The 27,809-nt window shown below is 47.0% G+C and overlaps 1 protein-coding gene across 4 annotated transcripts in view; it reads right to left on the bottom strand.

Annotated features, from left to right (window-relative positions):
* Nucleotides 1–27,457, bottom strand: part of RREB1 (ras responsive element binding protein 1) — a 133,508-nt gene extending 106,051 nt beyond the window's left edge. For 3 of the 4 annotated variants that reach the window (XM_039254404.1, XM_039254401.1, XM_039254405.1), the window contains exon 1: nucleotides 27,271–27,457. The gene's annotated coding sequence lies outside the window, so the exon portion shown is untranslated. Of the gene's footprint in view, nucleotides 1–26,595; nucleotides 26,904–27,270 lie in introns of those variants that run through there. The other variant, XM_039254402.1, reaches the window with a different exon arrangement.
* Nucleotides 27,458–27,809: the final 352 nt, after the last annotated feature.

Raw genomic sequence — 27,809 nt, 5'->3', positions numbered from 1 at the left:
TTTCATGCAAACATAAATTTAGCATCTCAGTGGTTCTCATCTACACTATTTTTTTCTTCCCTGGACTCTACTTTTTCAAATGTAAAAACAGTTCACTTCACTGTGGTCTAATCAGATCTTGAATTCTAACATTTCTTACCATTACATTCACTCTAAGTACAGAGTTAAATATCAGAACTTACTGATCTTTTTCACTTACTGATAATCTGTCTTTTTCTCACATTTCCACATGATCCCTTTTTCTCCCATTAACTCGGTTAAAAGAGTATTTCAACTTACACACATACACACACAGAGACCGTATCCAGAACAGGATGCTCTCAGGTGTTTAAAGCCAACTTTCTCTCTCCCCCCCCCCCCCCGGCTTAAAGGGCAGCAATAGAACCAGTCACCTTGGAAACAAACATCACCCAGTGTTTGCAGAACAAACAATGGTACCTTTTCAGCCAGTACCAGGCAGGCAGGCCAAGGGGCAGCCAAGCAATTCTGGGCCGGACAGGAGTGTTAACATATTGCATTCATTCAGTGCACGAAAAAGTAGTTCAGGACTGAAAATGAAGTGCTCTCAAACGTGTGAACGTTTGGCTAGAAACCACAGACAAAGCAAGTAAGGTTTAAAGTCAAATAAGGCTACCTCTAGTTAGAAAAAAAAAATCTTTTCATTATTTTTGGAATTGTTTTTCATAGCTCATGAATACAGTAAACTAAACTCCTGTCACTGAGAATTACCTTCTCCAGCAACCAGGAAGAAGCTGCTTAAAATCTTTTCGAAGAGCATGTTTCATCTAATTATTCCTACAAAAACCATCCTTTTGATATCCTACCATGTATTGGTTTTTAAAACATATATTGCTTGGCACTTTAACCCACTAACTAAATTTCCAGCATTGGCTCAGATCTGACTGTGCGCTAGAAAATTAAATGCCTTTTTAAATACAGTGCCAAACAGATATATCAATCTGTAAGGGCACTGGATAACTTTTTGACCTTGGATAACAACAGTGACTAAACTTTCATTTACTGAAGACTTACAAAAGCTACTCATTTGGGTAGCTGAGGTCTGAAAGGGAGAGTCTGTCGTTACTGTTTTTAAAAAGCTCCACAGCACAGTTAACATCCACAACAAAAAATACACAACTGTTCCTCAGATCCTCCAGAATGAAAATTTTTAAATGTTAAAGTAACAGTTTCCTCCTCATTCTGGGTGTGTGCCGGAGTTTTCCTTCCCACCAATTAAGAGAGGAGGCTGGGTCCAACTGAATTCTTTGGACAGGAGTTTGATGTCAGTTAAATACCGCAGTAACTGGCATTTTCGATCACCTCCAGACGAAGGGACAAATGCCTAATTAACATGGACCAACATGCAGCTTAAACTGGAAAAGTGCCTGTCCTTTTTCTTTCTTTTCTTTTTTCTCCGAGATTTAGGTCTTTAACATCCTTGAGTTAAAGCGCACAAAGGGTGTCTAATGCCATCTGACTGAGGTGTAAAAGTCTAATTAACTAATGCTTTTTTTGCAGCGACAGTAAATCAGCGAACATTATTAATCTTCCTGACTGGGTCTGAGTGCGTGAAGAGGGCTTTTGAAAGGGAACTAAACAGTGATACTGGGTGCCCTTGAAAATGAAAAGGAACCCTGCAAAGTGACGACTGATAATCCTAAAAACTATCGAGAAATGCTTTAAAATACCGCCGCTGGGCGCAGCACCAGGCCCTGTGCTCTCAAAACTGTGAGGCTGCGGCTCCGGGCTGAGAGGAAGAGGAGGAGCCAGGCCAGCTGCTGAGAGCGGCTCTCGGCTCCCATCCTCTCCCTCCAGCATCGCACCGGCGCCCAGGGAGGGCAGAACCCGAACCCTCCACTGCTTTATCTGATATTGCACCTTTGCAAGTTTTTTGTTTTTGTTTTAGTAGACCAAGCAAAAAGTATTACCTGGAGTCGTCGGGGCAAAAGACTCCCACAGTTTGGCGAGTTTTAATTATTCCGTACAACAACAATCCGAGCATTTGGCTTCTTAGGTTTACTGCCTGTTCGATTCCCCCCCCAAAATGCACACGCACATCTTACTCACATTAGCAAAGCATAGGTCTATCGAATGCATTCACTGAATGCCAAAATGTGAAGAGCAAAAGCCAAGAGCCAGACAACGAACTTCTGCACCACGGCCCGCTTGGCAGGGTCTGCATGGATGGTAACTGCCGTCAGCCCCTCCGCCCTCTGCTCTGGATTCCAACTCACTGTCCCCTGGCCATGCACCCTATTCCAGAAGGCAAGGCCCCGAGGAAGGCACTTTCTCAGTCCCACCCTGCCCCTGCCTCCTCCAGGCCTTCCCAGAAAGCTGAGGGACGGGGCTGACTGTGAAGAGCCAGCCCGGGGCTTTGGGGAAGGAACTCCCAGTGCTGAGCCACTCCCGTCCCCAAATCCAGAGGAGTGGCGAGGTCCAGGACGATGACCCCAGCTGCATGCAGCTTCCTCCATCTTCTCGAAGACATCTCAGAGGGCCAGAGATGGGAAAGGAAGTGAAAGGAGGACCAGGTGCCACGGTGGCTTGATCTTTCCCCCTCCTTGGTACTTCTATCAAGTTTCTGTTTCACTGCCCCTCATCTAAGGGGCATGGGAACCTTTTTAATGAAATTCTGCGGGAAATGCAACAGGTTTGATTAACGACGTGTTTCTACAAGCCACCTGATAATAGAGCACCCTTGAAAACATCAGGTTCAGAACTCAATCCATTTTAAATAAAGATATTTATGCTTTGTTTATAGATTTAAAGGTCTTTAGAGACTGCTATTCATTACTTGATACACTAGTCTGCCCCCAAAATCATCATCTTGCTTCCTGTTCAAAAAGCAAGGTAGGTTCAGAGAAACCTTATGTATTCCTAAATTGATAACGCACCTGTAACCCCTCCTCCAATAACATCTCTTACGAAAAGCTTAGAGAGTTACTATGAATTATCTCCATGTTGCCAAGTCACTGAAACCTGAAGCAACCTACAGATGGGGAGAAAACCCCCAGCAGACCAAACAGTTCTTTAAAATAAACTAAATTGAAATCCTTACCATATAATTTATAACTCACTTCTATTTTTTTTTTAAAGGATAAGTACTAACATCAATAAAACAAAGACAAGAGAAGGTGCAGATGGAGTCCTCTTTCCAATCAAACCTCTCTTAAAATCAGAACTGTAAAACTGCTTTGGAATTCCTGAAATTGTGTTTGGAGGGTTTCTTGCCTGGAAACCTTTGTGAGGCCCGTGATCATCAGAAGTAAGCACCGCCTGTGACGCGTACTGGGGGAGCCTCACGGCACTAGGCAGGGGAAGCCCTGGTCCCATTGTACAGACAGCCGCGGCCCTGTAACTGAGTTCAGGTGACTCTAGTCACAGGCCGCCTCTTTCCCCAAGTCCACTTAATGAAAATAATTCTTCCTGCCCCCTTCAGGAAAAAAATCCAGTTTTATTTCCTGCAGAAAATCCAAACAGAGTCTTTTCTGGGTAGTAGCTTCCCCAACCCTATCCTTTCCCAGGCTCAGCTGATGTGTGCTACTGTGTATCCTCTTTTGCTAAGACCCTCCTGAAGGTTCCCTGGAGCAAAGCAACTTGAAAAAGCTATACAAGCTTGAAATAAAAATTACGTGTAACATTATTTTATTGAAAATGTACAGATACCACATACAATATAAACAGAACACCTGCTCCCGGCCCTAAGTAACTCCCAGAAAAACAGATGGATGCTCTTCAGATTATACAGCTGACATGAGAAATGAGGCAGCTAAGTCTCGTACCCGCATTTGGGGGGTGGGGGGGAGGGTAAACAGTGTAAGGATTTTGTTGTCAGAGCCCAAGAACAGTGTTATGTTGTGTTGTGCTATCTCTCTCTCTCTCTCTCTCTCTCTTTCTTTTAGAGAGGATGAGGGGCAGAGGCAGAGAGAATCCCAAGCAGGCTCCGTGTGGAGCCTGACACAGGACTCGATCTCACAAACATTGAGATCATGACCTGAGCCAAAATCAAGAGCTGGACACTTAATGGACTGAGCCACCCAGGCACCCCCAAGAATAGTGTTTTAAGAGGTATCACTACGGAACAATTAGTAAGCCACTAACACCGTCATTTTAAAGCGAAGAAAACAGAACCTCAGGAGCGTGGTTTCTGAGGAAGGTCTCACTTCACTGGCCGGTCCTCTGGCTGCTGCTCTGTCTTAAAGAATACGGAATACCTAGACCCTAGTTTTATGGTATTTATCCTTGATACGAAAGGACAATAGTGTCTGGCTTCACAAAAGCTTTCCTGTTTATTTCTACCGATTAAAAAGAAAGAAAACACTGCTTAGGAGGATCGTTAAATCACCTCCTGAGAATATGATAAAGGAAGAGATTCTGCCCATTTTACAGATGTAAAAACCAAGGTACAAGGTGTAATATCCTTCCATTAACCATAATCAAGGCTGGGATGGGTTTAGAACCTGACTGTAGTTACCTAGCCTGCAAATCCAGCCCTCTAACAGATCATATGAAATTAAGTAGAAGGGCTAAGGGATATATGCCATTAAGGTCTGTTGAAGTGTTTCTCATTCAATTTACTTCTCCAACATTTCTTCCTTTGAAATAATGAGGAGTAGGCTGGGTGGACACCTCTGGAAGCTTGAATCCTAACCTCTCATATAATGGCCTTCAGATCTTCCACCTGCACAGCTGTTCCTGGAGTTCAAGCATCCCACTTGCCCTCTAGAACAGATCTAAATCGTTATTTTCCTAACATTCAACATCAGAGTTACTCACATGTAGGATCTGTCTTCCTCTTGGGCAGACGCCCCCAGGGAACTATTTCAGGGGGTCCACTCATTCATACACTCATCAAGCATCTACAAGCCAAGTAAATCATATATATACACATACATGTACTGTTAGATGGCAAGGGTGGAAGATGCTCTTGTAATGAATTAATTCCATAAAACATGTTATTTTAAAGAATTTTCTGTCAGAACCTGCCAAGAGAATCTATGATTGAAATTGTGCTTGCTCTGGAAAAAGTCTTTCTATTAGGATAGGTCCTTATATTAGGAAAAATTGAGCGTAACTTCTCTAAAATGTCCAAATAAACATGACATGAATTAAAGCAAAATGCCCAATTAAAAACACAACCACAGGTAAACTACATATCACACTGTGTGTAACACTGACAACACAGTGTCCTACATAGGACGGGAAACTTCTCAAGACAGTCTGGCCCTTTGGAAGGACTTTTTGAACTGCTCACTTTGCTTTTCATCAGGACTAATTTGTTTCGAGTAATAAGATGACAGATCATACTCTAATCAAAAAATATATATATTTTTTCAGTGTTTTCCTCTGTATAATAATCAATTTCTGATTAACTTTAATTTACAGTAAAAATTTTAATCCTAGATTGGCTTCATTTAACCTAGGAAAATACCCCTCCCTCCCTTCACATGGTAAATGCCCAGGGAATGCAAAATAAAGCATTAGCCAACGGCCCTCCCCCTTAAATTACTCCACATCAAAATAATGTGATTTTCACATTAAAGGACATTTAAATACCTTAGCAGATATTTATTACATCACGTTAAATTTTTAAGATTTGGTATAAAGGCATGTGCCAAAAAGGGCTTTTTACTGTCTACAAATGTAATGAATCCCACTTTTGTAGTAAGTTATGTATTCACATAAGACCATCTAGAAGGACCTATACTAAAAGTTACTTCAGACTCATGAAAGGAACAAATTTCACTTTGTATTTTATTAGCGATTTTCCCCTCTTTCTGTTCATTTAGGATTTCCTATGGCAGGTGCGCCTGGGTGGCTCAGTCGGTTAAGCGTCCCACTTCAGCCCAGGTCATGATCTTACAGTTCGTGAGTTCAAGCCCCGCATCGGGCTCTGTGCTAACAGTTCAGAGCCTGGAGCCTGCTTCGGATTCTGTCTCTCCCTCTCTCTGCCCCTCTCCTGCTCATACTCTCTCTGTCTCTCAAAAACTGAATAAACATTAAAAAAACAACAACTTAGAATTTCCTAGGGTGAGAATGAGTTAAAAATGCAACAAAATAACAAAAACCTAATGGGGAAAAACAAGTTTGAAGACAGAATATTTTCCTCTGCCATCTGAGTGACAGGATGTCAGGGGGTTTGATGTTCCTCACACTCCCTCGTATTACTTATAGTAAATATGAACATTTTATAATGATAAATGTTCACATAGTACTGCAATTCTGATTTACTGGCTCTTGACAGGATCTCCTCACTAACATCCGCAGCAAGAATAACGGGGGGTCCTGCAAAAGGGTTCAGACAAGCCCACCGAGGACAAATCTCTGGGAGTCTGGACTTGGCAGGGCTGCTGACATTGACGAGAACCTAACCTGCAAGACCAAGTCCTCCCCCTTCCCGTGTATCTCTCCAGGCTTCAGGTTCCTCACCTGTAATCTAAGGGGTCTAAGGAACAATTGGACAGTGATCCCTCAGGCCCTTCTGGGAGAATATTCTGACTGGAAACAAAGCAGACGCAAATATAATTTAATCAAATCTTGCTTGTTGCAGCCATTTGCCTGGGGTTGGTTTAAAGTGATTTCACCAATGTTACTACTTGTTATGGCTTGACAGAGAGACAGCACATATAGGGACATTCGATTACTAAAATTAAAAGTTTTCAGTGGCTAGCAAATATTCAGCTTTGCTGATTTGTAGGTCAACCCTGCTCCACATGAAGCCATATGCAGACGAGACATCTGAAACACAGCAAATGCAATGCCACTCATCCAAGGTTTATGCTGTGCCAAATACTGGGTAAGTATTTATAGTGTTTTATATCATGCCCTACAATCCCATGACATAGATCTGATTACTCCCTAAATTTTACATGTGTGAAAAAGATCTGTTAAACAAACAAACAAACAAACGATCTGTGGTGTGAAGAGCAAAAGGTGTTCTTAACTGTGGTATGGTGTGTGCCTCCACCTATAAAATGGGTAACAGAGCCTCTGCCTCACTCCTGCATTCATTCAATGAGTACTGACTGAGCAGCAGACGTGCCAGGCAGTGTGGTAGGTGCTTGGCATCGTGGAGGTTATACTCCAGCATAAGGAAAACCTAATATACGCCTAAAAAAATCTAGTGGGTACTCGATCAACGTTAGCTCCCTACTTCCCCCTTTAGAAATGGAAAAAGCATTAGAAAACAAATCCAACAGAAGCGATGGGCTTTAAGTCAGCCCCAAAGGAGAAATTTCTACTTAAAGAAATATGGAAGAGCAAAGATTCATTAAGAGCACCCATAGGGGAGGACACTGGCCGGGGCTCTGTCACTTAGGGCTAGAGTGACTCCGGCAAATTATTTCAAGGCTCTAAGCCTCAGCTTCCCCATCTGTAGAATGGAGAGAACAAGAACCTCACAAGGTCAATGCAAAGATTAAAGGAGATAAAGCACAAAAAGCTGGGGTGCACAGAGTCTCCTGCGTATTAAGGGTAGCTGGTTTGATTAGGACCATCTCCTCAGACCCCATCTTCTGAATCTGCAAGATGTGAAGAATTACACTGGCTTGGTAGGGTTGTTGTGAGGACTATGGAGATAATTCATGAAAAGCATTTACCCCGACTGGCACATGGTGGGTGCACAGCTGCTTCTTATAAATGACTGTGAACACAAATGAACGGGAAGGGGGCAAGGATGGCCTCCCCATGGCCAGAGCTCAAAGCAAAAGACCTGGGGAGGCCACACCTGGGGCAGGAGCCTTGAGGAGGCTTTGCTCCTAACAGAGGTGCTGACCGTGTCCACAGAGCAGGATCAGATGCAGATGGTTGTGAAATGACAGACCCACCGAATCTGAGTCACCTGGGGTGGCAGCTGGCGTGTGCGGGTTATGTAGGCCCCGGGTCCGGGCTGCCTCTCCCTTCCAGCTTCACCGGAGGGCCCAAGAGCAAAGGAAAGGCTGGAAAGGGCTTTGACCTATGCAGGGTTCTACAGGAAGGCACGGTGACTATGGACAGTAAAAATAATTTATGGGGAAGTTATCAGTGAAACTCCTAATCCAGGCTCTCTTTTTACCCCCAAGGAGGGCAGGTGAAAGTGTTCCTGCTGTCCTTTTGGGCTGTGATGGACAATACGGTTTCTCTCCCTCTCACCCGGAACCACCAGAGACTTGAAAACCGGGCTGGCAGTGTCCAGCCAGTAGACCGGCCCAGGTCCCTAAGGCCACAGTGCCGCAGGTTGGGTGTCCACACACCGCATCTCAGGACACACATGTGCCAGGGAAGCCTTCCGGCCCCACCTTCAGTAAACCAGTGCTAATAACGTACAAACCAGTATGGCAGCATTATCAACAGGATATGGGATTTCAGCGAACAAGCCCCCAAAAGGGATGCATTAGACCACAGGAACCTGAACCTTCTACCGAGCTCTGGGCACCCTCCCTACCACACATCACACTCTCAAGGGCGGCTCACCTAGAGTTGGTAACTTACAAGTCAAATATTAAACCCTGAGTATGTGATTCAGCTTTTAAACAAGTCTGTGGCTGTAAAGCAATCAAGCCTCCCTGTGTGTCCACATCACTCCGGTGGCGTTAGGCACTTCAGGGATCCTGAGCACTGCTTGGTTCATCCTGCAGCAGCTGACGTGGGTTGCGCTCACTCTGCTTCGGGCCAGAAACGAACAGTGAAGTGAGCGATGGCAGCCACGCCACACTCCCCATTCTGAGATGTCTCCAAAGCCCGTGCAGGCCAACCTGTCATTTCTCTGCTCAAAACCTTCGGGCTCCCTCCACTTACATAAGAAAAGTTTCCATTCTCTACCTCACTCTGCCCCAGGTAGCCCTCCAACCCCACCATCTTCCAGTACACGGTCCTCAATCCCAAATGACACCCAAAACTCCAAACCCCACCTGCCCCTCTCTGCTTGGACCTCAGCCCACACTTTGGCTTCTTCTGTTAGCCCCAGCCTTCCCATGGGTGCCAGGCCTGCGGTCCACACAGCAGTGCGAATTCCTTTCCCGGCGTAAACTCCCAAAGGCAAGAACCACCACGCCCCACCATGCCTCAACCTAGTGTCCTAAACGCAAGAGTTGGCTTAATTAGGGATATTTCAGGCAAACTGCAAGGCCTTCAAATACTGTGTTATGCTCAAATCTCAGCAAACTTAAAGAATCAAGGCAAATGAATTGAATCAAGGTTCCAAAAGGCTGGCTATGGGGAGCTCTCCAGGTACTAAGGTGTTATGAGATTTTGTGTAACAAAAGAACATCCCTTAAGACAGTGGAGAGAGGCCAGAACAGGAAGCTTCCCAGCAGGCTGACAGTGGCCATGTGACCTCAGAAACACGAGCATCTCTAACCCTCAAGTTTCCGGTCTCCTTAAAGAGGGGAATGATACCCACACCCCATCCATGGAGTAACACCAGCTCTTTCCTTTCCTAACCAGTGCGCCTGACTGTCACAGGAGCAAAAGGAAGATGCCTCCCGCCCCATTCCCGTCCTGGTCCCCCAAAGCCCCACTACAGAGAGCCAGCACCCCACATCGTCCAGCTCACGTCTAGTGCAAATGAGAGACCATGTTCAGAAACAACACTGAACAAAAGGAGGCTGCCAACAGCTCAGAGACTTGTAACCTAGAAAAACAGTTTTAGGGGACAAAAACTATTAACTTTAAAGTCTGTGATGTGTCCTACCTCCTGAATCAAGGGGACCCACCTACATTTTTCACAGCCCGCTCAGCCAGGTCCTTCGGTCCATGAGTACCGGCTTTGAAATGTCTCCGGCCACACATGTAAAATTGAACACGTCTTCCCCAGAGGGCAGAGGACTCTGAAAAACTAAGAGTAAAGGCAATATCGTGTCCCTACTGTAGTTAATAAACCACTGATTGCCTATGGGACCTGATATCTGACTTCCTATACACACACACACACACACACACCCTGGGCACAGCGCCGGAGGGTTAAGCCCTGGGCACCCAGTGCTCCCCTTCCAGACTGACTTCATCCGCAGACAGGGAGGTAGAACCTGAGCAGAGGGTTGGGGCAGGAGAGGCACAGCCATTACCTGGGTGAGTTCAAAGGCACAGGTGAGCGGGCGGGCCCTGCTCAGGGCACTTCCTCTTTGGGAACAATTTCTGCCAGGGGCTCTCAGCCCCCAAAACCTTCAGCCCCAGGGTCATCCAGACTGCAAAGCAGCTAGCCCTCCGTCTGCTCCCTCCGTGAGCCCATTCACTCCCAGCTGACAAACTGGTGATTACAATTATAGCATAAATAATTCCCTCTGGCTTTCAGCATCCACTCCCAGAGGGAAAAGAAAGGAGTCTCTCTCCTCCAACTAATTCCGCTACCTGATAAGCCTAAATAAGTATCCACGAGTAAAACACAACTAAGGAAGTTTAAACATTGCTGACCCGAGTTCTATTTGCTGAAATAAAGCTCCCACCTCTCAACGAGATCGTGTCACACTTCAGAGGGCAGCCCACACATCCTGCGCTGAAAAACCTCCAGCGGGGGGGTGGGGGGGGGGTGTAAATTATCCTGTTAAACACAGCACCAAATTCCAAGTTCCCACTGCACTTTGCTGGACATGCTGTCTCCTCCACTGCCTTCTTTTTCTAAAGGGTTAGCTGTGTTCTTTCTCTGAGACAAGCCGCTCACATCATGGCCCCACTTCAAAGCATGTGACGGCTCACCACTGCCTACACAAGCCAGCCTGTCTTTCTCCAGAATCCATCTCAACACCCCTCTCGTCCCTAACTCAGCTCAACCCCCCCCCAGCCCTACCCCTCCAGCCAGACCCCACCTCCTACCATACCCTGGTCCCAAAGAAGCCTCAGCTTTCTGCACTCCGGGGCCAGTACTAAACACTGCTCTTCTGCCTAGAAGTCCGTTTTCCCTTCCCCACTTGTTTCTCCACATGGCCAGCCCATCACGTCTGAAGACATCACTTCCTCCCCCCCCCCCCCCCCCCCCCCCCCCCCCCCCCCCCCCCCCCCCCCCCCCCCCCCCCCCGCCACTTCCCACTCCCAGGGCCTCTGCCTGCCCTGGTGTCCCAGCTGGCTGTGATGCACCAGGGAGTTTTAGGGCGTGTTTTGCTCAACCTTGAGTCCCTGGAGCTTTGTGCCTGGGGAAGGTGTCAAGGAGGGATTCCCGATGCAGGGAAGCTGATGGTGGTATTCCACGGGAGAAGGAAAGGAGCACAGAACACCAGCCTCCCAACCCAGATGTCTTGCCCTTCTCCCTGCTGAAACTATCAAACTGCCACGAGCAAAATGACCATGACCATAATAGTAGCAGGAAGCAGGAGATAGCCCATCTACAACTGAGCTGCAGCACACAAGGCTGAAATTTTCTATTGGTTACCAATTTCAAAACAATCCTTCTCCACAGACCCACCGGAAACAGGAAACAGACCATCAAGTGCTCATTGCAATTCAAGATCTGCCAGTTCCCATAACTTGCGCAGGCACCCCCAAAAGAGGAGGAACGATGCACGCTGGTGACCCCCATCCCCAAAACATCCTAAGGGAAAAAGGATGGCTTTCTATCACTGCCCTCCAGTCCACAGGGCTCCTACTGCTTAAAAAGCCAAGCAACCAGAGAACATTACCTCCCAAAGGCTATCTCCCTTGAATATGCACAAATTTTAAGATCAGGTTAGTAATTAGATCAATTGCTGCACCCCCTTCACTAGTTAGCGCAGATCACTGAGCCTCTTAGGCCATCGACCCTGAACCCCAACATCTTGAGGCAAAAATCTTGAATTAAAAAAATTTTTTAAGGTTTTTAGTTATTTAGAGAGAGAGAGAGCATGCGTTCTCGTATTAACAGGGGAGGGGCAGAGTGAGGAGAGACAGAATCCTAAGAAGGCTCTATATTGTCAGTGCAGAGCCTGATGCAGGGCTTGAACTCCAAAATCATGAGATCAAGACCTGAGCAGAAATCAGGAGTTGGACACTTAACCAACTGAGCCACCCAGGCACCCCTCAAAATCTTGAATTTATATAATACGTAACAACCTGTTACACAACAACAAGGCGCCTGTTTTCAAGGCACCGGCCCTACAGAAACCCAAACCAACATTCAATTCCCCCAAATGATTATAGCTGACAGGTTTCAGGCTCTTCAAAAATGGCCCACATACTATTCTTACTTTGAAACAGAGCTCAAGCACTTTCAGTGAGGTTGAAAGTGGGCCTGAGAGACAGGCACGCACCCCACTACCCATCACACGGAGGGCCGGCCCAAGTCTAAGCCCTCGCTCTTTCACTTTGGGGGCATCTCTCATCACACAAGAATGACAACCTCTGATCCACGGGAACCTCTCTAATGGGGTCATGGGGGAAAGTTTATTGTCCAGAAAGATCTGTGCGGGGCTTCACCCCTGGTCTCTCCTGCAGTGCCAGTGGGAGGCTCTGGGGACAGCCATGTCCCTCCAGCTGACCTGTGAACCAACGTCACCTGTGCAAGCCTCTCTCTCCAGCAAACGTACACCTCGCCTCCTGATCTTCCAGTGAACACACAGTCTCGTCAGATGCTGGATAACCTGCCATTTCCAGAAGCCAGCAACCCCGTCGCACACTTGTTCCTGCACAACTTTCCCCTGATGGGTACACATGGGCTCTGCAATGCCGCAGGTTTCAGGGGATATTTATTTGGTGTCTGGATCATGTAGGTCATCACGGTGGCTGCATGAGCAGTGGCCCCAAGCACAGGCTCTCAACTCAGGCTGCACAGTGCCGGTCACTACTCTGGGTCCCCATGTTCTCATCTGAATAAAGAGGATAATAACTGACCTACATCACAGGCTCAAAGAGTCACTGTGAGGAAATGAATGAGACAATCGATGTCAAGAACTTAGGACAACAGTGACTAGTACACGCTCAATAAACGTTAGATGTCATTACTGCTGCTCCTGGTACCCACGCGGAGAGTTTGTCCACCTGAAGAGCCTAACCACCAAAAAAGGGTAACAATTAAAGTGGAATAACTTGAGATTTTTGTCATCAGGTTGGCGTCATTGATTTTAAGTCCAGCAAGGGCAGAAGAGAAACTGAGGCTTCACCCCTAACTTCTGGTTTATCTGATTCAAAGCAAACACAAGCAGGCCTCATCTGGTGATGTTTTTCACCAAAGGTGGTCTATAACCAAAATGTAGTCTATTTATTTTCTAAATAAATAGAACTTATTTAAATATAGACTCCTTTGTACTATGAATGACCACATCATGGTTTCTGCTGTTTAAGGGTGGGCTCTATGTATTCAGCTTTCTGTAGACACAGGCAGCAGCACTAGCTATGATCAGACCTCCTAGGGCTGGCCAGCCACGGGAGCCCTTCCAGAATTTCATGGGCTATATAAAGGTAATGATGAAATAAAGCTGCCAGGCCATTTTGATCACATTCTCTAAGTACAATAATTTGACCACACTACATCTCCAATGACAAGAGGTGTAACTACCCAAGTTCTCAGCACTTACTGCCATGACATGACTAAACGTGTAGGGAACTCACCCATTCTAAGGCAGTGCAGGAACTTTCCTGAGGAACAAGTAATGTATGCAGCACCTACCCCAAAGCCATGTGTTTTTTGTTTTTTTTTTTTGAGAGAGAGAATGCCTTCATGCACACGTGGGGGAAGGGGGGAGGGCAGAGAAAGAGGGAAAGAGAGAGGCCCACAAAATGGGGCTTGATCCCACAAACCGTGAGATCACAACCTGATTCGAAATCAAGAGTCAGACACTTAACCAACTGAGCCATCTAGGACCCCCAATGCCACATTCTTAGCAAGACAACAATGGCTATGGATTCACAATGAAGGGATGTATCACAGACAGCCTTAAGAAGATCACACAGCCTGGTCTTACTGATACCCCCTTGAAATTCTCTGGAGAAAGCTCATTAAAATTCCAAAGCATGTATCTCTTTATTAATTTGTTTCACGAACCTCTTCAGGAGCTTTACATGAAATATATTAAACTTTCATTTACTTAATCTTAATATAGCAGATGGTCTAATATATCCAGAAGGTAGCCACACAGGGGACATTCCAACACCCCAATGCCTAGGGAATGTAACACCACTGAGCCCTTCAACAAGGGGCATCAAGATGCAAATACACAACTGTTAAGAGAAAAATAAGTTACCCAACAGACAGTGTGTGTTCTCACCACTATCCAGGGTTATGGATAGATTACCCAAAAGGGGGCTTATATATGTTTGTCACAGATACTGGCTACTGAATGTACTACTACTGACAACAATTCTGGATATTCATCACAAGGCCATTACCTAGTAAGCTTTATTTGCAACACACTTGTTTGACCTCCAAATCCACACCTCATGGTCAGGTTGAAAGACTGAGTTGTTTGCATAGTACCTTAAGATTTAAATTTTCAAAAAATAATGCTAACACCCAGTTTCTAAAGCTTTCTTCTCAGCATCTACTTACCAGGCTAATTCAATTAGAAAGAAGAAGGACAAGGCAAGGTCTTTATTGAATTTTTTTTTTTTTTTTTTTTTTTTACCTTAGCTGGTTCACCTTATCGAATACAGGGCTGGAATAAAGTGTGGGGTCTGTTCTAATAGGATTCATGGTCGCAATGATGCAGAAACACCCAAGCTCCTGAGCAAGAAATGGAAAATCATGTTCTCCCCAATGTGGGCATACAACAGCACTATCTGAGGCCCCCTGGGATGTTCAGGTTACACTGCTCAGGACTGATACCATAAAGGAGAAGCATCTTTGGGACATGCTGGAGCGCACCTGAGGCTTTTTGATGAGTCATTTGTATAACGTCAGAGAAAAGCATTACCCAAATTCAGGAGCGCTGCTAATACTTTCTTGTGAGATCACCTGAAGGGGTGGTGTCCCGGCTCACACACAAGAGAATGGCTGTGTGGGCAAGCGAGGCAGACACCGCCCCCGTCAGGAAGCAGGAGTTCCCAGTGCAGGAGAAAGTAACTGAGGGGGGCCCTGGCTCATGGAACTGAGGGTCACACAAGAGGCAGCATGCCTCAGCTGTAGCTTCTGGTTTTCACCAGCTCAGTGGAAAACATGTCACTTTCTATCTCGTTCCACAAAGATCTGTCTGCCTTGAAAAGAAAAAAAAAGTTAATTAACGCAGTAAAAACCCAAGGTCTGCCTGGGAGGGGCGAGCCGGCCATCGCCAGAAGCGTTCAAATACAGGCGAGACAATCGCTCAGTGGGGACAGGCTCCACTCCTTGTGGCAGGGATTAAAATCTTTTCCTTTGACACCCACAGACCTAGTGTAAAACCCAGCACACAGTAGATATGCAGCAGGTTTTGTTTACTGAATGAACTTTGTTTTCACACAGATTACCAGGCAAGCAAAATACTGATGCGATTCTAAGACACTGAGAGTGTCAGGTGATCACTAAGAAACTATGAAATATGCTGGAAAATCAGGTCAGGAGGGAGTTCTGACGCTCCTAAGTCAAAGGCTCGCGCAGTTCTGAGAGTCCTACCTTGGTTCGTACCCAAAGCCTCTTCCCCTGAGCCCCATGCCTGCAAGCCAAACATACAAGCATCACTAAAACAAACAAACTTCAACGCTCTGGAAGACAGTTGTAGATCTCATCTGAAAATCATTCAGAAGTTCGGGCCATCTAGAAGAAAATCCTCCATTTCCTTTTGACATCAGGAAATTAAAAGGAAAGAAGGGAGAGAATGAGGAAGGAAGGAGGAAGCTATTCTTGTTTCAGTTTATCACTTTTTTATTTTTATAAAGGACTACTTTTCAGGCTTTTATCCATAGCAGGAGTGTAAGTCTGAACCGATGAAAACAATACAGGTAGAGAAGATGCTGAGAGTAATAAAGAACATAAAAATCACTCTTTAAAGAACAGGGGACACACCTTGTTTATGAACCTTGCTTTATCCAGCATTCTGATCTCAGAGAAAGGCACCCCCACTCATCCACTACAAAAGCCAGAGACCTGGAAACCATCTCTCCCTCTCCCGCCTCCACGTGTCCTTCCCACTGCTGAGATCTCTATCAAAGCCATCTAGGCTCCCCACCTCTATGGCCGCCACACTCTAAGCCACTAGCGGTTTTCAAAAAAAAATTTTTTTTGAGAGAGCAAGCATGTACGAATGTGTAAACAGGCATGAGTGGGAGAGGGACGGGGGGGGGGGTGGCGCGGGGGGACAAGGGGCTGGGAGAAAATCCCAAGCAGGCTCTGCACTTGTCAGCGCAGAGCTCACAGAGCCCAACCCGGGGCTCAATCCCACCCACTGTGAGATGCTGACCTGAGCCAAAATCAAGAGTCGGATGTTCAACTGGCTGAACCACCCAGGCACCCCTGGTTTTCAAAATTGTGAAAAACCGGCCTTCTTGCGCTTCTTGCAAACAGAAGGCAAAATAGTAGCTTCTTTGCAGTCTAGTCTCTTCTCCACTGTGGGCAGGAATAATCTTTAAAAATGCAAATCTCTTCATGACATTCCTTGGCCTAACACCCTTTTAAGTTCTTAAGAAAAATTCCAAATACCTGTCTGTGGGCTACCGTGTGCTGCTGCAGCCCCTACCTACCTCACCATGCTGTCATTCATTTGTCCTGTGTCTCTTCTTCTTCTTCTTCTCTCTCTCTCTCTCTCTTTCTCTCTCTCTCTCTCTCTCTCACTCACACACACACACACACACACACACACACACACACACACTATGCTTTTCTCACTTCAGTGGGCAGCCCCTTCCCCAACCTCAGGGCCTGTGTAAGCTGTTCTCCAATCTACTCTTTCACCATCCTTCAGACATTAGTTCCATGGGATGCCTCCCTTGACCTACCTCCCAGTATCTTCCCCACACACAGAGGCCAAACTTCCTATGCCCTTGTCCTACTTCACTCAGTTTACACCAAGCACAGAAGTACAAGATTTGGTGGATGAATGGGTATTTTCCAACCTGTGTGAAGCCAGCAACAGTCTCTTTCTCATACTACACCCTTCATGGTATATGTATTCAAATACCAAATAAATAAAAATCAACAAATAAAGATCTGTAAAAGTTTTAAAAAAATTTAACACTGTGAGGTTGGCAAATTTGGGGCTGGAAAGCTGTTTTCTAAAAGGAGGCTGGGGACGCCTGGCTGGCTCAGTCCACTGAGCGCCCCGCTCTTGATTTCGGCGCAGGTCATGATCTTACGGATCATGAGCTCGAGCCCTGCGTCAGGGATCTGCACTGACAGTGTGGAGCCTCTTTGAGATTCTCTCTCTGCCCTTCCCCTACTCATGCTCTCCCTCAAAATAAATAAATTTAAAAAAAAAAAAAAAAAAAACATTTTAAAGAAGATCAGGTCTGATACTGACTCTAACTTGATAAAATTTTAAGAAAAGGAGATTGTGAAGCATTACTAAGCTCCTGAACAAAAAATCGTTCTCAGAAACCTTATTTTCATGATTTAAATACAAATTAAGTTTGCAGATCCACAAGGGAAGCCTCTTTCAAATTATACTTAGTTTAACATTTTAATTCAACAGTTTAATCCAATATAGGATTAACTAACCAAGTCATGGGAAACCTGTTTGAGATGTTCACTAGTTTTATGTAATTATCTCTCAAAACAGCAATTAAAAGCCCTATGGATGGCAGAGAGAAGACTTTTAAAAAGTCTGCTTTCCACAGCAGAGAGGTAAATACACAAGTCTCCCCAGAAAGAAAAGAGTTAGAATATTATATCTGAGTATATCTGCTAATCTAAGCCTAAACTTTAGTTATCAGGTAAGCACAATAGGAATATTTAAAGGTAGGAATGTAATTTTAATTAGCTAGGGTTTCATCTTGTATGAAGGATACCAAGTCCCTGCACTATGCAGTTTAAAAAAAATTATTTTAGATGCAAAAGGCTCCGTAAGCAAAACACCTGTCTCTCACCCAACCTATCTGGTATCTCCCCTCTCTCTGAAGCTATAATGCATCTCTTTTTTAAAAAGAAACTTAACCAATTTTGAGATGATTGTGTCTATTCAGAAGCAGGTTTTTTTTTTTTAAATAATAAAGTCTCAGCATAAAGGAAACTCTCCTAAAACAGTGAAATGATTCTATCAATATGATGTATAATCAACTTCTATCAAGTATATTACACTCATATACCCCCACAAATAAAGTGCAGGGTTCTGGTCTGGTATTTTGTTTTCAATCCAAGGAGTAACGGAAAAAAGAAAAGTTAAATTATACACAGACCAACACTCCTATTAACTCATACCACTAATGAAACAAAAATCTAACTAAGCAGAGAAAATGGGCCCACACGTTGAAGCTCTGAAATGATTTTGGTCTTTGATCTGTGTGCCCATCTCTTCTATTTAATATAAACTTCAAACTAAGAGCCATGAAAAGTGGTTATAATTAGTAAGGGCCCTAGTGAGAGCTTTTAGTGCAATCAGGCATTAACAAAGATTTTTTTTTTCTCTTTAATTTCGAGTAAATTAAGCTGAGCAAAGTTTTATTTTAAAATTTCTGTAATTCAAAATTCTTCTGCACCACTGTTCCCTTAAGGCCAAATCTCTGCATGACGGGTGTGCTAAAAACTCGTTTACTTCTGTTTCCTACCCTCACTCTGCCCCAATATTTAGGACTTAGCTTCCAAATTATATGTGCTCTTCTCCAACAATACCCTGCAGTTCTACAAAAACTCTTACTTTCGGTATAAGAAAATGGATCCAATCAACATACCTTATCAACTAAGCACCACTATGCAATCCTTGAACTAGGTAGAGAAGATGGAAAAAGAAAAGCTGGAGTCCCTCCCTATTCCTGAGGAGAGGAAATGCATGTCAATAGTTACCTTATCACAGACTAGACTGACTGATGGGGGAAAGAGTCACTCTGGATAGAGGCCCCGATTCTCCCTGCAAGGAGTGCTCTCGGAAGAAGATCTAAGAGACGCTGTTTGCTAGAAGCGGATGGGGACCAGCCCGAGTGACCAACCCACGCACATGCAGAAACAGTCCGCAATCACTCTGGGCGGCAGCGGTGCAGAAAAGCGGCGGGAGTCGAAACTAGAAAGAGAGTCTGGAAGCTGATGATGAAGGTCCTCGGGTGCCAAGCTGAGGAGTTTGGATTTCTTCCTGTAGACAACAGGGAGCCAAGAGATGTTTTTCTGCAGGCAAACACCATGTGCAGCTTGAGTTTCTGAGCAGAGCGAGGATGAGCTGGAGCAGGACACGGGTGGCGGGAAGCTAACTTAGGAGGTGTTTGCGACATGATGAGGATCTGAGGTCAGGAGCCTTGCGGAGCCAGGACCAGAGTCCCAGCACAGAAGTTTCGGGGAGGGGCTGGTCACTGAATGTAGGGGCCCAGACAGACTCAAGGAGGGCAAAGCATTTCCTGGCCAGAAGACAGGGTGGACGGTGCACCTCAGACCACCTTCTAGAAGTAGGAGAGAGGATTTTTACTTTTACAGGTCACCTCTGGGGCACGTGCAGGTGAGCTGGGTGACAAAAGGTCCCAGCTGGGGAAAAGCTGTAAATGGAGACTGAGGCCAGGGAATTGCTGGCTTATAGGTTAGAGAGGGCAGAAAAGCACCAGAATCCACAGCTCCTATTACCCGAGAACAGGACAGCCACGGTGGCTTCAGAGCAGGTCACAGAGCAAGAGCAGCACAGATGTGAACAGATGCTTACAGTCTACCCACAGGTTTAGGATGTAAAAAAAAGCTACCTTTCAGAGTCCCACGTTTCTCTAAGGTCAGTGGGAGCCCAGGGAATCTTAGGGGCAACTGTTACTTCCCAGCACAGACAGCCCTTCCCTTTCTGGAATTCAGTCTCCCTGTCTTCCTGCCTTTTTCTCAGCTCCTCACCTCCTCCCTGTGTGACAAAGGCCTGGGGAGGGTGGGGATTTGGGGTGGGGGTGGGGGACAGGACAAGGGTCAGGCAAGTGGCACTGTGGCCACAAGCTCACTCCTGTCACTGTCCTAGACCTTTCTGGTCAGAGGAAATTCAGTTTAAAGTTCATGTACCACATTTTGGTTCTTGAGAGCAACCACCTTTCCACGTGTGAGATCCAGGTGTCCCAAGAACAGGATAACACCGTGCCTTCCCCCTCATTCCCTCCCCGTCCCTTCCAGCTATGGGAGCAGCCTGACACCCCGCCCTCCAGCCCCTCCAGGGGAAATGTACAGTCAGAAGGCCAGGTTCCAAAACGCTGCCCTGGAGAGAGGGTGGATAGTTATGTAAGAATTTTTGCAAAAACTTGAGGACACAAAACCAGGGAGAGTTATCTTGCACTGAAGAGTGCAAAAAACATGGACTGTCAAGCGAGTAAAGGCTAGTTCAAACATTTGCGGGGGGGTGGGGGGGAGAGAAAGAGAGAGAGAGAGAGAGAGAGAGACTCAGTGTAACTTAAAACATGAGGGAGAACTGGCAGATGACAGCACCAGAGCGAGTTTCCCAATAACTTAAGAAGTGACTCGGAGCAGCTTCCCAGTGCCAACGAATCTGGTTTGTTTTAGAAGCAGATGAGCTCTAGAACTTTTTATTTACTGTGGGATTTTTAAATATATTTAGCGCCACTTCATGTCTTCCGAACCCCGAATTTTCTGTGAAACCTGGAATGTGCTAGCCAGGGTACCTCACAGTCACGTAATGGGAGCTTACTTGCTTTATGAAATTTCAGATCTCCAAATACGTCAAGCACGCTTACAAGGAGTACACCCTGGGCCACTTGCTCACACGACGTAGGCCACAACTACTGTACCTTTTAAGCAGGATTTCTCAACCTCCACCTACTGACATTCTGGACTGGATAATTCTTTGTTGTGAGGCCATCCGCTGCACTGTGGGATGGGTAGCAGCATCCCTGGCCTCTCTACCCACTGAAGGCCAGCAGCACCCCTCCCCCCACCCCCCCAGCAAGGCAATCAAAAACGTCTCCAGACATTGCCAAATGCCCCTGGGGGCAAACCGCCAACTCAGAGAACCACTGCTTTCAAGGGTAAGTCCAAAGCTTTCCACGCCATGCCTTGTCCTTAAAATCCACCCCTAAGTGAACTTCATTAAGAAAAATTTACTAGCTCTGTTTGTCTCTCGGCACCCAAAGCAGAGAGAAAAGTGCTGCATTTCCCCAGTTTGAACATAAACTCCCAGGCCAATTTTGCCTCAAGTGTTGGAGTTGTGCACAATTCTGGAAAGGAAATCCAGAGTGGATACCCACAAAGCTTCCTGAGCTCAAAATATACCACTTTCTTCCATATATAGATTTTGAATTTCTGGAACATTTATTATCCTTACAACAATTCCAGGAGATAGAAAACCTACTGGAAAAAAAGAAAAGGTGTACAACCACATTCATCAACAGAGATGTGCCAAAAAGCTAAAAAGTTTCTTTACAATTGCCTTACATTTCAAATCCAACACAGAATTATTGTGAAAAGGATCTGGTCTCGTTTACAACACACGCATGCGCGTGCACACACACACACACACACACACACACAAACAGGCACGTGTATTCTTTGGAAGCTAAGCTGAGTTTAAAAAGCAGGTGTTATATGCAGCTAGACCTGGGTTAGGCTTATTACCAGCCACGGAGCAGAAACTGACAGAGCTGTAAAATGGGTTAATATATCCAACTAACCCTCACCGTGTCTGTTGCTCTGATAAAATCCGAACCTTTGTTAACGGACTTCAAAAAGCAGGGTGAAGACTTTGTCAAAGGGACAGCCTCACAAAAACTGAAAATTTAAACGTAATGAAACCACTAAGAGTCTCAAACATTCTTCTGACCATTCTACCCCACAGCCTCTGAAAAAGGGGGTAAAAAAAAAAGGGGGGGGTTAAAACGAGAAGATACTAAGCAAGCCAGGGGAAAAACAAATAGAGGCATTTAAAAGCTTTATCTAGTTACCCCCACTGAGACTTTTTCACTGCAGTCTAGCTGGCTGACAAAGAAATGGGGTGGGGGGTGGGGGGAGTGTTCACCAGGCTTTCTCTCCCTTATCAGGACCACCTGCCCTCAGGGAGTCTGAAAGGCCTCAGGTGAATCCTGCAAGGGCAGTCAGTACCCAGTCTCCCCAGTCTTGGGGACTTCACAGAAGCTTTCAAATTCTCTTAGCATTACTTGCCTGAATCACACTGAACAAACATCTCCACCCTCTCCCACTTCTTTTGTCTCAAGCACCTAGTCACAGGCCACCACCTTCACTGATGGGCAGATTGGCTCACCTGTACCCTGAAGTACCATCAGAAACAAGATGCACCAGTCGCTGGAAGGAACAGCTCCCTGAGCCCTCCTCCCGGGCTTCCCTGCCTCCCCACCAACCAACATGGAGCTCCATCTCTGGATCCAATCCACACAGGCTTCCCTTCATACCAACAGTGAACACCCAGAAGGTGATAAGAGAACCTGAGCCCAAGCACCGTCTACACCGTCCCACAGGGCAGCTACCATAAAAAGTCTGCCTCCCTCACTCTTCCCCAACCCCCCACCCCAAACCTTCCTTGGTCTTCTACTAGGTCGTGGTGAAAACAGAGCAGATGGTTTTCCTCTCTATCTTGCCTTCTACGGGAGTGGGGAAATTAAAAGTAAGTGATGCATTTCAGAAAGCACATCGTATGCCTCCCTCTGTGTTTTATATGGTACACCTTTTACCTCTGATTTATGAGGAGGCCCCCCGAGGGCATGGAACTCACAGTGTGACCCCGGCTTTCTGAAGAGGGCCACAGCTATTTCTTCTCAAAAATCACTTTCTAAGTCTGAGAAAGAGAACTCCTTCACCCTGCCCCCCCACCCATAAATAACCCATCCAATTTCTTAATTATATTTGGATATAAAAAAATGTTACTCAACTTTGCCTGTTCAGTAGGTCAGATGTACACAAACAACTCTGAGGCAGGGAAACTTTTGACTTATAGCAGGCTTGCCTTTCAACCAAGAGATGATGGTTACAAACCCTGGCTTCTGTTAGATTTCAACCATTTTAGCTCACTGTACAACTTGAAGATCCTTAAACATACTTAAGGTAGAAAACGTTAGGTAAATCACATTGCTTTTTATTTTCTTATGTTTGGTCACCCTTCCAAAGATACTCTAAGCCTAATATGATTATTTTCTAAAACTTATTATAAACTGGGCTGAAAAAAACGGAGATGGGGAGGTCGAATCCTATCAAAACCTAATCTAATCTCAGGAAAGGGGAAAAAAAACTATTGTCCTGTGATCAGGAGGGGCTATATTGCATACTTTCTATTGATACTATATTGCATTTCTATCTTTTGAATGCAAATCTGGTTAATAAAGACAGACATCACTTTCTGGGTTAGCTAGATTTTCCAAAACAAACTAAATAATCGGTTATGAATAAATGCAGTAAGGTGGTGTTACGCACATATATATCCTCAGGAAGGCAAGGTTTAACCTGGACACAGGAGTATCAGACAAGAAGTCTGCCCAGACAAGCTGCCATCTGACACCAGAGTTGGTAAGAGAGCATAAACTTCAATTAAAAGACACTTATAAAAGAAAGAGATTATTTAAATATGATTTAAAAAAAAAACTTAACAGCCTACCTTGCTAGGTCAGAGGACATGGAAGATTCAAAAATTAATTAAATCTAGTAAATAACGTAAAACAGGGAAGGACTCCCTTTCAAAAATGCTTTGGTTAATTTTAGCATCCTTCTGTTTAGCTGCTTAGCAACCCTTATCCTATGACCTTTTAAGCACCACCTACTTTTCAGAAGGATAATGAATAGAAACATCAAAAGGATTCACTTCTGACTGTTTCTAGCGAGAGCACGTTTAACCAATTTTTTGTACGAGTTAAATTTATATTAATTACATCAGGAAAAAACCCTAAAAGGGGAGCATTTTTTTTTTTTTAACTTCCTTAACCAGGATTTTTCCTCTGCTGAAGGTAATAAATGATATTAACAACTGGGCTTAAAGACAGCAAGCAAAGATTTCCAAACTGACCTGAGGAAGTGGATCAACACAGCAGTTAAAAACTGAAAAGTAAAATATGCAAGCGACATCATAGTAACAAGCTATTGCCTGACAATTCAGCAGATAACCAATAAACAACTTGATCAGATGCACACTGACAAGGTAGATTTATTTTCCTTCAACATTCTATACCTGTGTTGGATGCAGAAGTCGGCCTGAATATATCTAAAATAAAGACCCTTCAGTCAAAAGGTCACTTGTTGAATGATGTAAATAGTTAGGAATGGATGCACCACCTGTGCCAGCTGAGTCAGACCCATCTTCCCCATCACATAACAAACACTTGTCTGCCACAAGGGCTTAGCTCTGAATTTCTGATGAGAAAATAAGGAGTATCTAGAAAAACCCAGAGAATGCTATGCCATGTAACAGTAAGCATCAGCAGCAGTTTTTAAGAGTTATCACATAACCAGCAAACCCTTTAAAAACAAAACATACAAAAATGCAACCTGTTTAGCAGTATTTTTAAGAATGATAAAACAGTGCAAGTTCATTAACAGCCTGAAATGGAGCAGAAGCTAAACAAATAACTAAATCAAAGGGCTCTCCCTTTCTTTTGTAAAAGTGGGGGTGGGTGGGAGGGAAGGTGTTTTTTCACACATTTAAAACTTGATAAAAGACATTCAAATGTTTAATTCATCAGTGTAACCAAAGCTCAAAACACATCAAAGCAGGATCCATCAGCGGGTACCCAGAGAGCTCCTTCCAAAATGCAAAGGTAAAACACAAACAAACAACAACAACAACAAAAACCCTGACATTAGTGGCTCACCGGTGCATAAATTATTTGAAGGCTAATTTCCAACCCATTGCTTCAAAAGTTCTGAGTGACTCTTGAAGGGAGCACAGAACTAAATGTTTAAGAACAGAAAAAAAAAAAAAAGTTTCAACCAGGACTCTAGCCTCTAACCTCTAACTTAGACTTCCGGGTTACACTAGGTCTTAGAACCATACCTGCCTACTCGAAAAAGCACCGGGTCTAGAGGATGCTTTTAAGGGCTACCGGGAGGAGGAGGAGGAGGGGAAAAAAAAAACACCCCCCAAAAACAAAAAAAGCATTCTTTGCTTTGCAGTTCCCTTTTCTCCACCTTCCACTTCAACTAAACTTATTTCAGAACACACTCATGCGCATGCACAGACCACTTCATGTCTAAAAGAAAAAAAGATCTCAAAAATATGGGATGCACATTAGCAACTCAGCCTTTCGCAGAAATCATCCCAAGTCTCCTCTTCGAGACCGAAATACCTCGCTATTTCCAGCATCCCTATCCAACAGACAAACTTCATTTCCATTGGCGTTTACGAGGTTAAGCTTAAAAAACCCTGAAACAAGCACGAGGGTTACTTTTTCTACTGATGAAAAACCCTCCGACAGGTTTTTCAGCATGCCAAAAAAGTTATATTTTTTATTCACCCTTCTACCTCTCTTCACCACCATCACCATCCCCCCAAAATGAAGGGAAAAAAAAAACTCCAAAGTGCCCCGAATGTGTGCTGCTGCTGGCTCTGAAGCCGTGTAGAATTTCGTAATGGAATGTGAACTGCTCGTCCGGATCTGGGCTCACGTTCTATCTTCTAACCAGTAAGGAGCGAGGGAGGGCAAATCTGCTGAGCAAGGAGAAATACTTTCCTCCTCTTTTATAACCCATCACGGATGCACCGCGGACGCTGGACGCGAGCTGCACGCGGCGCCTGTCAACCGGCCCGCCCGCTGGCCGGTCCCCGCGACCCTGGGGTCCTCATGCTCCCGCACCCCCTCTCTGCCCGGGGCCGCCCCCGCCACCCCCCTCGCCCGCCCGAAAAGGAAAGTGGCCCAGCCGAAAAGTGGGCTCGGCCGCCGAGTCCCTCACTCACACGCCTGGTCCGGCCCCGCGAGCGCCGGGGAGCGAGTCACCACATCCTCGACGCGACCCTCGGCCCCTTCCAGAAAACACGCCGCTTCCCAGGGAGGGGGCCGGCAACGGGAAGGACCTCCCCTGCTCCTTAGCAACCATTAAGGTCGCAGTTTCCTAAGAGACCGCGAGTGGGGAGGGGGCGCGGGGGGCCGGGCTCGAGGCCGGGTGGGGGGGGGGCCGCACTGGGTCCCCTGCCCCTCGACGCCGACCCTCCTCCCCCACCCCCGCCCCGGCTCGGCGCTGCGGGCCGGGATGGGAGGAGGAAGGGAAGCCCCAGAACTCGTGAAAAATTGGTCCAGCGGGCGGCGGACAAAAGTTTCCGAGCGCGCTCCACAGCTGGGCGGCGAAGCGGGCCCGGCGGCCGGCCCCGCCTCGGATGCTCCCGGCCTCCTTCCTGTGCTCGTGACGGCGCCGGGTGCCGAGGTCCCCCCCCCCCCCACCGCGATGCAGGCTCCGCTCCACACCGATGGCTCCCACGAAAACACGTACACCGCCAACAGAAGGGGCAAGGGAACAATACGCGCGGACACGGCTCCGGCCCCCTCCTCCCCCCGGTCACCCGGGGACGGTGGTCGGCGTGACCCCCAGCCAGGAGCCGGGAACAGGGGGGAGGGCGCAGGGTTGCCCGCGGCCCCCTCCCGGCCGGCGCCGTCCGCCAGGGAGGATCAAAGTCCGCGGAGCTGGGCGCGGCGGATGCTCCCACCGCGCAGCCCCGAGCGGGCACCCCCGAGCGAGCACCCCAGGCGGGCACCCCCGGATACCTTGCGGCGGCGGGCGGGCGCCGTCATCTCCGCGCTTCTCGGCCCGAGAGGGACTCGAAAGTATGTAGGAGAAAAGTTTCCCCTCCCACATGGGGGGGAGGATGTCGGGGGAGAGAGGGCGGAAGATGGAGAGCAGCGCTGGGAAGATGTTTCTGGCCGGCGGTGCGCGCACCATCCGAGTCCCCGCGGTGCTGGTTAAAAATAAATTCCGCGGCGGGCGCGGCGGCGCGAGTCGGGCCGGATTCCTGCGCTCGGACGGCTAATATGGATGCGCATCAGGTCCTGGCGGCGGGGCGCTGCGGCGGCCGCGGCGGCTCGCGCTGGGAGCTGGTTGGCAGAGCCGGCAGCTCGGGAAGGGGAAAAGGAGCGGAGGAAGGGGAGGAGGAGGGGGAGGAGGGGAGGGGAGGAGGAGGAGGAGCGGCCCGGCGCGCAGCCCGAGGGGAGAGGGCTGCCCAGCTCATCCCCTGCTGGCCCCACCGCCCCGAGCGCACGTAGCGCGGCGTGGGGCGCTTGGGTCCTCGGCTCCGGGAAACGCCGAGTTGAAAAAGTACAACGCGCTCTGCACACTTCGCCCTCCCCATCCCCAAAAGTTCTTTAAAAGGTCGCTCCCGCTCAGCCCTAGACATCTCGCTGCCACCCGAGTACCGGGAGCCGGAACCCCGGGCGCGTACTTACGGCCGGGCAGGGCGCTTGGCTCCCAGGCATGATGCAGAGGGGACCGGTGGGCTTCGGGGAGAGAACGAGGAGAGATGCAAACTTGTTCCGGAAAAGGAATCAAAATGGCGTTTCTGGATGTGCAAAGTTCATCAACTCCGCAGTCACTTCCCCTCCTCCTCTTCTCCCACAGGGAGGGAGGTGGGCGAGGAGCTGGCGACCCCGGCGCCCCAGCCGTCGTCCCGGCCCCCGCCTCGGCCCCCCGCCCCGCTTCTTCGCCCGCACGCTCCGAGACTCGCTCTCCCCCTCTCACCCTGATAAGTAGACACATCACGTGTTGCTCCTGCGAGTCTCCTGGGGACGTGTTACTGAGCGGCGGCGGCGGCGGCTCCGGCTGGGGGGTGGGGGTGGGGGGGCCCGCGGTACCCGCGGGCTCCCCACCACCGCCCCCGCCCCGATTTTAGCTGGGTGACCGCAGTTTCCATCCCGGGATGGATGGAGGTGGAGTCCCCCACCCCACCCCCACAGCAGCCCCAGGTTTGCCCCACGCCCTCCGCTGG

The sequence above is a fragment of the Hyaena hyaena genome, unplaced genomic scaffold, assembly GCF_003009895.1.
Source record: "Hyaena hyaena isolate Hyena2069 unplaced genomic scaffold, ASM300989v1 scaffold_481, whole genome shotgun sequence".
Lineage (NCBI taxonomy): Eukaryota > Metazoa > Chordata > Mammalia > Carnivora > Hyaenidae > Hyaena > Hyaena hyaena.
The sequence above is the reverse complement of the archived record's forward strand: the minus strand, read 5'-3'. Positions and strand labels throughout refer to the sequence as shown.